General features: G+C 31.6%; 4 non-coding genes across 4 annotated transcripts; all 4 read right to left on the bottom strand.

The window, feature by feature from the left end:
* Positions 1-7,557: 7,557 nt before the first annotated feature.
* On the bottom strand, positions 7,558-7,629 carry Trnap-agg (transfer RNA proline (anticodon AGG)). The gene has a single exon. It is a non-coding gene; the product is annotated as a tRNA-Pro (tRNA).
* Positions 7,630-7,958: 329 nt separating this feature from the next.
* On the bottom strand, positions 7,959-8,031 carry Trnav-cac (transfer RNA valine (anticodon CAC)). Its single transcript has one exon. It is a non-coding gene; the product is annotated as a tRNA-Val (tRNA).
* A 70-nt stretch (positions 8,032-8,101) lies between these two features.
* On the bottom strand, positions 8,102-8,173 carry Trnap-ugg (transfer RNA proline (anticodon UGG)). The gene has a single exon. It is a non-coding gene; the product is annotated as a tRNA-Pro (tRNA).
* Positions 8,174-8,723: 550 nt separating this feature from the next.
* On the bottom strand, positions 8,724-8,795 carry Trnap-ugg (transfer RNA proline (anticodon UGG)). The gene has a single exon. It is a non-coding gene; the product is annotated as a tRNA-Pro (tRNA).
* Between the last annotated feature and the right edge of the window lie 4,705 nt (positions 8,796-13,500).

The following is a 13,500-nucleotide window of genomic DNA, read 5'->3' as shown; positions in this document are numbered from 1 at the left end:
AAAGATGAAACGTAAAGATCTTTTGAAATTTAATCTGCAAAATAAAATGAAGAAAGCTTCGTCAAATGCTCATTACAAGATTACCGAAGGGTTGAAAAGCCGCCTATGAGACGGAGTCATTTCATCAAAATCTTGTGGCCGTCAAACAATGTTATTTTATATATATATAAAATTAAGCATTGTTTATTAATTACTATTTATTTCCCATAGGCGACCATAGTAAACTGACTTTTTTCCAGTAATATCTTCATTTCCCTAACTACAATGGCGATCAAAGTCATAGCAAAACCGTCTCGATTCTTTGGTATTTTAAGCAGATTATGTTTGGGGTCAAAGTTCCCCCTTTTTCTGCGAATGGCACATAAATTTTAAAAATTCATAATATTTAAAATGGTTTTCAAAAAATATAAGGCAATGTTTTAAAAGTATAATAATGTTAGAGCCTGGAATTAATAAAACATTTTGGGTATCAGCACAATTTGTCCAATCACAATGTCCGGAAGTATTTACTTAAGTAGGGCACACAAAAGGCCAATCTAAAATAATGAGAAATAGTACCGTTCTACCTATAGCATTGCTAGTACAAAGTTGTGCTTCTCGGAGATGGGAAAACAAAATTTTGTTGCATGTTTGGTAAAACCCTCGTTGTCAAGAACTTTTTTAAAATCTGGAACATTTATAGTACAGTTCAATAACATACTGATGCATTGTTGTCAATAGTTTTAAATTGCTTAAGTTCTGAATATAAAATTGAAGTAATCATAATCAAAATATAATTTCGAAGGCTTCAGGCTCCGTCGTTTCTTTTTAGGGTGCCTCATTGTCATTTTTTAAATCAATATACTAAATAAAAGCAAATTTCCTCGTCACATGTTCTGTCTATTTTTATGATTATTAAAAAAGTTAGGAATATCTCCTTCCTCGTAAGTTTTTTTTATGACAAATGCTTGCTTGAGATTCGACCAATTAGCTTTAAAAGATTAAATTTATTCTAAATTTATGATGGTTATTATGACTTATAATGAAGTCCCAAACGAAATTATAGTGTGACTAACTGTTTGCAATATTATGAGATGAGTGAAAAAGTTTATCAAATAGAATTCCTCTGTAGAAACTTAATTACGAGCAAAATATTAACACCGAATAGAATTGGCAAAGTACAGAAAATATTTACCTAGATTTTATCATTGTAAAAAAGGGAATAGGTAATTTCTTAAATTTGCAAGATACAACAACATTTGAGAAATAATTCATGATGACTCCATTTTATCATTGTTTTAAGATGAGTTGGATATTTATGTTGCCTTACTTTATCACAAGCGATGCACTTGGTAAAACATGATAATGACATAAATGCAAAGCAAGACAATGCCTTTATAAAATATCCCAAACAAATTAATTATGAATTCAGTAGAATGCTTTTATTGTGCTGGTTTGATCCCTTCAAGGTTAAAGAGAAAGTGAAGAAAACTGATTACGAACGAAGGACTGAATAAATGAGTGATGTGTCTAGATTGTTTCAGGTCTCACTGGACAAGTACCTGCCTCTGGTGTTAACAGATTGTCAATATCCGAACAAAGTGGATCTCCAACATCAATTGTGACAGATGCAAATGAACCGGCACCTATTCCACCTAATTCGCCTGTTCCACCTGTTCAATCCATTCCAAGTAAGTAAATAATAATAATAATAATAATGATATACTCTACCCACGGCATCTTCAAACATTCCTCGGTTTTGATTGATGATTTTGTGTTTGGTAAATTATTTTGCTACTAGACATAACAGTTGATCTTATATAGATATGACAGTTAATCTTATCATCTTAAGAATGTATTACTTAAAAAGAAAAGTTAATTCAAAAGCTATATTTTCAATGTCTCTTTCAAACATTCTTGAAATGATTCATGTTCATATTTCTGTTCAATTTGTTCCTTGCAAGTAAATTCATTTTCTAACGACAGTTTACCTCAATGTAAATGAACTTTTTCGAACACAAAATATGTGAATTTCTTATATGGCCTGGTTAACAGGTGAGAAATGGAGGTCCTAGAGTGCATTTTTCAACTGTAACCAGTAACTTTAAACTTTTTGACTCAATTAAAATTCAATTAAATATCAAGACGTATAAATCTTTTACACAATATTTTCAAAAGTTGTGTATAAACTATTTCTTGCCATAAACCGCATTTCTTTTATGTGGCAAAGTAAGCTGTTGAGAGGTTACTCCATGAAACACGTCATTTCGATATTTACAATATATATGATTGTATTTGTATTTAATATTTGACAATGTATTATAAAACTAAACACTTTATAATTCATCTGATGAATTTGCTGTTTCGGTTTTCGTTCAAGTAAGACATTAACACCACTTACATAGAATCAAAAGTTTGTTCGATCGGAAATTGAAGTCATAGCAAATTTTTAAAAAATGCCCTTAACAAAACACATATGTGGACTATATTAAGCGTGAAAGGTCTTATTGGTCTTATTGAAAATTTGTTCTTTATTGCTATTTTTACAGACTGTATCACTTCCTGTGCAAATTTGCAAGACGGTAACTATGCCTCATGTCAAGCCTGTAAGTTCTTTGCAACGTGTTCCAATTCTATTCTAACTGATAGAAGACCATGCCCGGCAAACTTACTTTGGAATGATGGTATTAAATCATGTGACCAACCAAATAATGTGAACTGCGGAAGTAGCTAAATAAATTATGGCATATACTCAGGGTATCAAGGACGTTAGTTACTTCATCTGTTCCTTAGTAGGTATGATTGACGTATCCTCAATATGGATATTGATTCAAATTTACCTTGACTTTAAACAATCTTTTTGATTCGTTGGTTCTCTTTAAGCAAAGCAGGTTTTTTTTGTATATCTTGGCTTGGTGCTGCGACATTACAACGTCGATTGGTCCGTTTCAAATAATCCACAACAAAATAACATTTTGATTGTGAATAAATTCTTTATATTTGGACAAAAATTCATTAGAAATGTTTCTATTTTTAACAGGTAATACAAAATAACATAGTTCAATTCAGTTTACATCTTTTATAAACTGATCCTTTTTTAAAAATAATATGCTGTTTTCAAGCATGTTTATGAACTATTCTTACATCTAAACAACTCTAACAAATAGGCCTCTGGAACAGGGTTATGTTGCTACAAGATTGAAGTCATCACTAAAGAAGTTTTATGGTCATCATCATGAACTCGTGGATCGTTATGGTGTATCCATCAGCACCATGAAAACTGATTTATTCAACAGGTCATAGTTTTCCTTTCCTCGTTTGTCTACCCCGGACTTGACTTTTTATGAGAAACTCGGCGAGTGTTTCTAGGAAAGCTGACGATGCTTACCCTACCGGTGCACCTGGTCCATGCTCCCAGTTTTTAGTGGAGTTCGAGTTGCTCATTAACTTTTGTTACTTTGTATGTATGATTTTAGTTACTTCATGTTCTTTGTTGTGTATGTCTGTTTTCCATGTCTGGTCTTTGTCCCTGGATTACATTCTTTTGATTACCGCTATAACCTTGGTTCCCTTGATTACTCTCTCATTTGGAGTAGATGCGATGGATCAATTCCCCGAAATTAGGATTGTTTAAAGACAATACGTCAAAAACATCAAATGAAAGTCGATATTCCTTATGTTTTTTTTAAATACAGAGTCATGTATAGTTCTTAGATTTTGATACACATCTATATAATAGATAGATAACTTGCAAACAGTTAAAATACTACATGTATTGAATAAGGTAAACGAGACTTAAGGAATGAAATTCGAATGGCCAATTACGGAAGTAGATCTAGGGTAGGGGGCCCAAATCTTACAAATCATTCGAACGTTTGTAATCAGCATTTTTCATCAATCTCATGTAAGCATTAAAGCAACTTAGACTGATTTCATCTGTTTTAAATGGAAGCTTGATAAGATTTGGTGTAATATGATACTAACATATCACTGATATCAAGAGTAATGTCCCTTACCCTAGGTCTACCTTCTTATGACCAAATGACCAAAGAATTATTACAATACTTTGACCGATCGATTTTACCGGATATATATTGACCGAAACCTCGAAACTAGTAAACAATTGGATCATAATAGCACTTGTATACATAAAATAATATATGTACATATATTTCTAAGGTCTCACTAACCACTTCTAACGTTTCCATTACTTTACATGTTAAAAAAGTAATTTTCAAAGTCTCACTGTGAATTCCCAGGACAAATGACATCTTAAAGCTGCATACCGTTGCGAAGCTTGGAAAATAAGGCTTCCAAAATCATTATGCTAATGGTACGATCATAGTAGAAATTCTTCACAAAATTTACTTGAATAAATAATACTGAAAATCCACATTTTTACCTGTTCTGCTAACTGACAGCATGGAGGCAAATTACTCACACATGTAAACAATATTCATACACTTTTGTAGTTAATTACATATATGATTTTAAAGTACACATTCTCAGCTTTATTTTGACTACTTTTAATCATAATACACACAAATAATGCACTTACAATGCATATGTCTAGGTTCAGTGTGTTTTTGGTACTACATAGGGGGATGGCCATTTGACCTGGAAGTGGTTAGTGAGACCTTAAAAACATTTTATGAGTTTTTATGTTTTTCTTTTTTTACATTTTATGAAAGCTTGTGGTATTGTGAGTCTAATAAGACCAAAACTATCAAAATCAGACATAGGACTACAAAGAAATGGTCATTTTTATATCATGCCCCTCAGTGATATTTTCCCTAAATTACTAAAAAATTACAATTTTAACTAACTTGTCACACCAAATTGATACCTATGATAATTCAAGAAGTTGTAATAGTAAATATCATTTATCATTATGAAAAAATAACAGATTTCAACAATTTATATGATACCTATTTCATTACTGTGTGATTCTTAGTCTGTGCTGTGTGACTATTTGAGTACTTTGAATATCCCAAGCAGTGACGTTGTGTATTTCATGGATGACGTCAAGTTATGAGTCACTGTTACTGATAAAAATCTTGTTGCTATGTTGTTTTTTAAAATACCTTGCACAATGCACCTCTTAAAATATAGCCAGATTACCAATATCACAATACTGATTTTATGGGGAAATGGAAATAATGACCAGGAAAGGCAATTTTCCTCAAATTATGCATTTCTCTGAAATATGCCATAATTTAATTTATGGTCTCACTAACCACTTCTAACGTTTCCATTACTTTACATGTTAAAAAAGTAATTTTCAAAGTCTCACTGTGAATTCCCAGGACAAATGACATCTTAAAGCTGCATACCGTTGCGAAGCTTGGAAAATAAGGCTTCCAAAATCATTATGCTAATGGTACGATCATAGTAGAAATTCTTCACAAAATTTACTTGAATAAATAATACTGAAAATCCACATTTTTACCTGTTCTGCTAACTGACAGCATGGAGGCAAATTACTCACACATGTAAACAATATTCATACACTTTTGTAGTTAATTACATATATGATTTTAAAGTACACATTCTCAGCTTTATTTTGACTACTTTTAATCATAATACACACAAATAATGCACTTACAATGCATATGTCTAGGTTCAGTGTGTTTTTGGTACTACATAGGGGGATGGCCATTTGACCTGGAAGTGGTTAGTGAGACCTAAATAGATAGAGCCAGTTTATATTGTTATCGGCCCTGTTAAATAATGAAAAAAAAAAATAAGTCAATCAATCCATTTTCTATTGTGCTTAAATGCAGGGTGATATGTTGTAGTTCATTCGTATATCAGTATTTAACGGATGCTGTTATTGTATTATAATATCCAGAAAAATGACGGTTCGGCAAAATCGAATCAAATGAACCAAAATCTGGCGGATATTGTTGAAATTTTGTATTATTGGCCTCATTGTTCAAACAAAATAAATTTTATAGTATTTGAAGCACAGTAACAATAGAGTAAAATCAGTGTAAAGTCAAGTTATTCGTGGCATGCGGCAAACTTCAAAAATAAAGATAATAATACGCCATGTGTCCAGAATCAACGTTCTTGATGGTCTTCTGAACGTTTCAATGTAGACCTTTAATAATAATAATACATATAGCAATATTAAGGACTCAAATCCACTTCAAATTATTAGCACTGTACCTAAGATATGGTTCAGGTTAAAAAGGAATTATAAAATAAACCGAGTACGATATAAGCCATTTAAATATTCGCGCATGATGCAACAGACATTTAGACTATATATCTATTGAGTGTTTCATATGCAAGATGTTAAAACACGTATAATTTCCACAGCTGTGGTAAGATGGCAATCAATATAAAAAAGGAGAGAGTCAGCGATAACCCAACAAGAAAATACGTAGAATAGAGGAAAAAATTTCAGACCGATAAAAGCTCTTCCAATCGATTTTAGAAAAGATCATACATTACATTTGTACAAATGTATATGAAACAGAGACAAATAACAAGGGATCGTCCGGGATTCGATCTGGTTTCCCGTTCCAAAAACCAAAGAGGGAATCATACTTCTAGACCAACAAGCCGCTTAAATATTATTGTTAGAATTTAAGTATTTAATAATGTAAGAGAGAAGCCGATTACAACAAAAATGCGACAAAACTGTACAAATTAAAAATCAAATCAAGATAACAGTACAAAACATGTAAACCATCAACGGCATACGTGTGCATCAAAAGCCTTTCTAATAGTGTCATAACCGCGGTAAATTGAAGAAAATGATGATAAGGTATCACGAGACCAATACATACATACATGCATACATACATACATACATACATACATACATACAAGCGAAATATTCAATACTTTAAACAATGAAATCGAAAATATGATATTTAAAATTATGAGGAGTACTTGAAGGATGTTATACCAACAACCTTTGGATGGGAATATACGCCAAAATATTTGCGGGTTGTATCGAATAAGTTCAATTTTAGTCATGAACGAAATAAAAATCGTTGCATACATGTTAAAAGAATACAAACATTTTAAGTGACACGTATTGCCATTTTTTCAAATGTACTGATGTCGGTATTTGGGCTCGACATTCCCTCGTAAATATCAAACTGAATTATTTAACTAGTACAATTCTGCAAACGATTCCAAGTATAACAGTTCAAAACATACAAACCACCAACGGCATACTAGTGCATCAAGAACTTCCTAATATCTGTCATTACCGCGGTAAATTGAAGAACAAGATGACTACCGCGAGACCAACACATACATACATACTTACATACATATAGTATTTTAAACGCGAAATATTCGATACTTTAAACAATGGAATCAAAAATAGGATACATATGAATATACTAGAAAGATGCTATACCAACACCATTTGGCTGGAATATTGAATAACACTCTCCATTGTCAAAGTCAGCGTCGGAATATCAAATTTGCGCGTTGTATCGTATACGTTTAATATTACTTCATGAACAAAATAAAAATCGTCGCAAACATATATTATTACAAACATTCGAAGTGGTACGTGACGCCATTTTGTGGAATGTACCGTTGTCAAAAATTGGGCTCGTCCGGGATTCGAACCCGGGACCTCTCGCACCCTAAGCGAGAATCATACCCCTAGACCAACGAGCCGTTATGCTTAACCCAGATTAACTTTTGGCTTATAAAATGAAGGCTCGAGAATTCAAACAATAAACTACATGTTTGTTGTACACAACACCTATGACTTGTAACATTCAATTCCAAGAAGCAAGCACGATTAAAATTTAACTGTGTTCACCTTTCTGTCGTATCAAAGTTAGTTATTTAAAAAAAAATGTACAATTCCACAAACGCTTCAATAACTCAGTACATTTTTAATAAATAAGTTTGCAACATATATGCTCAACATGTGATAAGAGTAATTGATTGTCTACGAACCGTGTCACTTTGGCAGCACATAACGGAGATCAAAAATATAATGTTTCCGCTGGGGCTCGAACCCAGGACCTTCCGCGTGTGAAGCGGACGTGATTACCACTACACTACGGAAACAGTTACCCGATTCACGGGATTATAAATACTTATGGGTCCATAAACAGCGCTTTCAAACGGTAAAAAGTACGGGCTCGTCCGGGATTCGAACCCGGGACCTCTCGCACCCAAAGCGAGAATCATACCCCTAGACCAACGAGCCGCTTGATTGTACCAATGGAAATTTTTAGTGATGAACGTTTGTATACATCCAATAATATATGGACTTGAAAGACCATTTTAATACACGCGCACGACACAATCGACATCTGAAATGTATATTTTGCTAAAGTATATTAAATGCAAGATGTAAAAACACGTATAATATTCAACAGAAGAGGGAGACAAGAGATATCCGAACAAAAGAATACGTAGTCGATCCCAAATATGAATAATAAATAAATAAATATATATATAGGCAGTTTCAAACTTTCGTTTGGATGAGAAATTCGAAATCACAAAAATAACTTAAATGTTACTTTTTTATCGGCCATGCAAACGTATATAACGACACTCGTGAAATTTGTGCACAGTCTAAGATTCGGCAAAGAGGCAACACCAACAAGAAAGGAGGTATCTGAATGCTGTTTTGGAGAGGTTCTTCCGAATAGAGGAATAGTTTACGTATCAATAAAATTTCGTCCGTTCGATTGTATAAAGATCACACATTCCATTTGTCTATGAAACAGAAGTATTCAGGAAAAAAATAGTAAGGGCTCGTCCGGGATTCGAACCCGGGACCTCTCGCACCCAAAGCGAGAATCATACCCCTAGACCAACGAGCCGCTTATATATTAGTGGTAGATTTAATCTATTTAACAATGTGGAAGAGAAACCGATTACAACGTAAACGTGGCAAAGCTGTACAAATTCAAAATCAATCAAGATAATAGTACAAAACATGCCAACCACTAACGGCATACTAGTGCATCAAGAACTTCCTAATATCTGTCATTACCGCGGTAAATTGAAGAACAAGATGACTACCGCGAGACCAACACATACATACATACTTACATACATATAGTATTTTAAACGCGAAATATTCGATACTTTAAACAATGGAATCAAAAATAGGATACATATGAATATACTAGAAAGATGCTATACCAACACCATTTGGCTGGAATATTGAATAACACTCTCCATTGTCAAAGTCAGCGTCGGAATATCAAATTTGCGCGTTGTATCGTATACGTTTAATATTACTTCATGAACAAAATAAAAATCGTCGCAAACATATATTATTACAAACATTCGAAGTGGTACGTGACGCCATTTTGTGGAATGTACCGTTGTCAAAAATTGGGCTCGTCCGGGATTCGAACCCGGGACCTCTCGCACCCTAAGCGAGAATCATTTTTTTTCTCTTGATAAAATTTTATTCACATAAATACATTCATAAAAGAACCATTGGGCTAGTCTCCCAATAATTCACAATATCACAGTATTAGTTAGAATTGTAACAAATGTTAACAAACAATTATATGTCAATTAAAAGTCAATATGTACTTCATCATTACTTATTCTTAATACAGGATTTTTGTTTAAATAATACTTTTCAAATAAATACATGTACTTCTTCTGTTTATAATACAAGTATGCATAATTCACATGTTTTTGCAGAACATTTTTAAAATATGGCACTATGTCCATCAATTTGTCATCCTTCATAGAGATATTTCTCCTCTTTATAACACAAAATCTTCTAGCATATAAAACTGTATTTACAAAGTATAAGTTTATATTTTTATCCTTCTTGAATAGACCAAAGTAACACATATAATTGAAATCTAGTGTATTGACAAAGTTTGCAGAACTATTACACAATATGTTATGTAAAAAATCTTTTAAAAAGTCATTGAACTGAGTCAAACATCTACACACAATAATCAAATGCTCCAAGTCCTCATGTACATCTTCGCAAACTGGGCACATAGAATCAGCAGTAATATGACATCTCATCAGTTTCTCCTTAGTAAAGAAAACTCTATGGAAAATTTTAAATGATGACTCAATCCAATCACTCTGTAAAAATGAAAAGTTCAAAACTTTTTGAACTTTTTGAACATCAAAATCTGAAAATAATTCACTCCAGTATTTTACAGAATTAGGCTCCCGTGTTAATGTCTTTAACAGTATATCATAAAATGATCTTGTTGTATTAGGCAAAGCACACTTTCTACCATTTACACTGTAAATAATATTTAAAACAGGTAGTTTACAAGTGATGGCATTTTCTTCAACTAAAACCATATAATCTTGTGGCATACAATTCATAATACATTTCACTACTTTAATAATTTTATCAACGGAAACGTCAGGGAACTTTTGAGATACAATATCTTGAATATATGTTTCCTTCATAAAACCTTTCTTGCATTCATATGCTAAGTCCTTAATCTTGATAATACCTGCATCAATAAATGTTCTCAGATATAACATACTACCACCATTTACAATCATTGGATTACAGAAAAGGGGAACATCAAAAACGTTATTCACATTTATTTCTATTTCCATACTATGACGTATCTTCCCCCATGAATACAACATACTTTTATAAAAATCAGGCAAACATCCTAATTGTCTATGAGTGAAATCACAAAACAATATTTCAACACCAAGATTCATTTCTTGTACTTTAGAAAAGAAATAAAGACATGTAATTTTCCAAACAGCATTATAATCCACATCTAATAGCCTACTTAAAAACTTTAGTCTAAATGCATACATTTTATGAAAAATGTCTGGAAAATTTAAACCACCATCTAACACCTTATTAGTTATTACATCATATGCAACTAGAGATGGTTTATCATTCCATAAAAAATTAATACATATCTTCTTAATTTCTAAATAATGTTTTTCTGGTATATTTACAACCATAAGAGTATACCAAAGTTTGCTCATCAATAAAGTATTTATTAGAGTTAATCTACCATGTATTGATAAGTGTCTCATTTTCCAAAAATTCAGTAACTTCAAAATAGATTGTACTTTGCAATCCCAATTCAAACTATCACAAAGAGATTTATCCTTGCCAATCCATATGCCTAAAATCTGTAAAACCCCATCACACTCTCTAATACTCCAAGCATCTAATTCATTTTTTGAAATAGTTCCAGTCCCCAATGCCAAAATTTCTGATTTATCTTTATTTAATTTTGCCCCAGATGCTTGTTCATACAAATGTAAAACTTTAAAGGCTTCATTTACTGAATTTTTGTCAGATAATATTAAAGTGGTGTCATCAGCATGTGAAAAAATCTTTTCTTCAACATTTGTATTAGGAATATTCAAACCTCTAATACTACTATTCTTTTTAATCATTGTACTCAATGGTTCAGCTACTAATACATATAATAAAGCTGATATAGGACATCCTTGTTTTACAGAGTTCTTTAATTGAAAATATTTGGATAAGAACCCATTACACTTGACAGTGCTGAAAATGTCTGTATAAAATATTTTAATCCAAGAAATAAATTTCTCCCCAAATCCAAATTTCTGCAAGACAGAAAATAAATATTCATGTCCAACCCTGTCAAATGCTTTTTCCTGGTCAAGTTTCAACAAATAACATTCTAAATTATCCATTTCAACCAAATCAATAATATCTCTAACACTTGCAGTAGTGTCAGAAATATCTTTACCTATAATACAACAACTTTGAGTAGGTGATATAATTTTTGGTAATACAAACTTAAACCTGTTAGCCATTACTCTTGCTAAGATTTTATAATCAACATTTAATAAAGTTATAGGTCTAAAATTTTTCAACATAGACTTGTCACCTCTATTCTTATATATCAAATTTATCATACCATATCTCATAGATCTAGATAAAACTTTATTTTCTTCAATACTATCATAAATATATTTCAATACAGGCGTCAGTTCATCTAGAAAATAAAGATAAAATTCAATAGTTAATCCATCAGAGCCAGGCGTTTTGCCCTTTTTCATTCCTTTTAATGATTGTACAATCTCATCAATACATATATCATCATCACATTTAGTAATATCAATATCATCAACTTTAACATCAACACAATCTAACATGTCATTAATTGCATCATTGTCAGTATTTACACATGAAAACAATTTTTCATAAAAGTCATGTACAACATTTAATAATTCCACAGTACTATTAACAGCATTTCCATCACAATTTTTCAAAGTACATATTAAATTCTTATTCTGTTTATACCTTTCTAAACTTAAAAAATAAGCAGTATTTTTGTCACTTTCTAAGGCATGTTGACATTTAGATCTTAATATAGCACCATTACATCTATGTTTTTCTATAGTCTCAAGTTCACTCTTTAATTCTAAGTACTTTACATGGTCAATTTTTATACCACAAGCAGACTTCACAGACAGTTCTTGTAATTTATTTTGCAATTTGAAGTATTGTCTGTTAATCTCTTTTTGTTTTTCTTTACCATATATTTGACTTATTCTCTTGATACTAAATTTCAAATTGTCCCACCAAATGAGTGGATTTGAATTATAAAAATCTGTACCTATTTCATCTTCTAACAATTTTCTGATCCGAGCAACATACTCTTCATCAGCTAATAAGGAGTGATTAAAAATCCAGATCCCTGGTCCTCTTTCAACCTCAGAAAAATCTAACTTCATACTCACAATACAATGATCACTAAAACAGGTATCTCTATAAAATATATTTTTGATACAAGACTTAATATTACTAGAAACTAAAAAATAGTCAATTCTACTCTGTGTTAAAAAACCTTGAACAACTTGTTTTCGTGAAAACATTTTAACACCTATATTTCTATCTCTCCAGACATCAAACAAACATTTTTCATTCATTATACTAGTAAGATGCTTCACAGACCTATCTGCATAAAAAGCAGTTTTTCCACTTTTATCTAAAGGAGACAGAGTAGTATTAAAATCACCAGCCACTATAACATAGCCATCTCCTTCAATTTTACTTTTACAAACTTCAAAAAAAAGACATTTCTCACTTACACTATTAGGAGCATATACATTAAAAATATCAACCGTTCTATCATTAATTATACCTTGAATATGGATAAATCTACCAGGTAAACATTCACAAACTTTAAATACATTTTTAAGACTTTTACTAACAAGAATAGCAACACCTTGTCTATTACAATTACTATTACTTGCAAAAATATCACCACTCCATAAAATCTTATCCTTCTTTAAATCTTCAAATGTATCATTATTCCAAAAAGTTTCTTGTAAACATACAATATCATATTTCCTTTCACTACATAATGAAAAAATACAATCTCTTTTATTTCTATCACAAAGACCATTGCAGTTAAGGCTTATAAAATTATAAGTAGCCATCACAAAAAGTAATATAATAATATTAACAATAGGACTCTCCATTTTTATTTACCAAATTTTTTTTGTACATTTGATAATTTTGCTGCCTTTATATTAGGCGTAACCTTAAGCTTACTCCTTCTTTTGATACCTAAA

The sequence above is a fragment of the Perna viridis genome, chromosome 1, assembly GCF_037379345.1.
Source record: "Perna viridis isolate PV_CMFRI_1.1 ecotype Kerala chromosome 1, ASM3737934v1, whole genome shotgun sequence".
Lineage (NCBI taxonomy): Eukaryota > Metazoa > Mollusca > Bivalvia > Mytilida > Mytilidae > Perna > Perna viridis.
The sequence above is the reverse complement of the archived record's forward strand: the minus strand, read 5'-3'. Positions and strand labels throughout refer to the sequence as shown.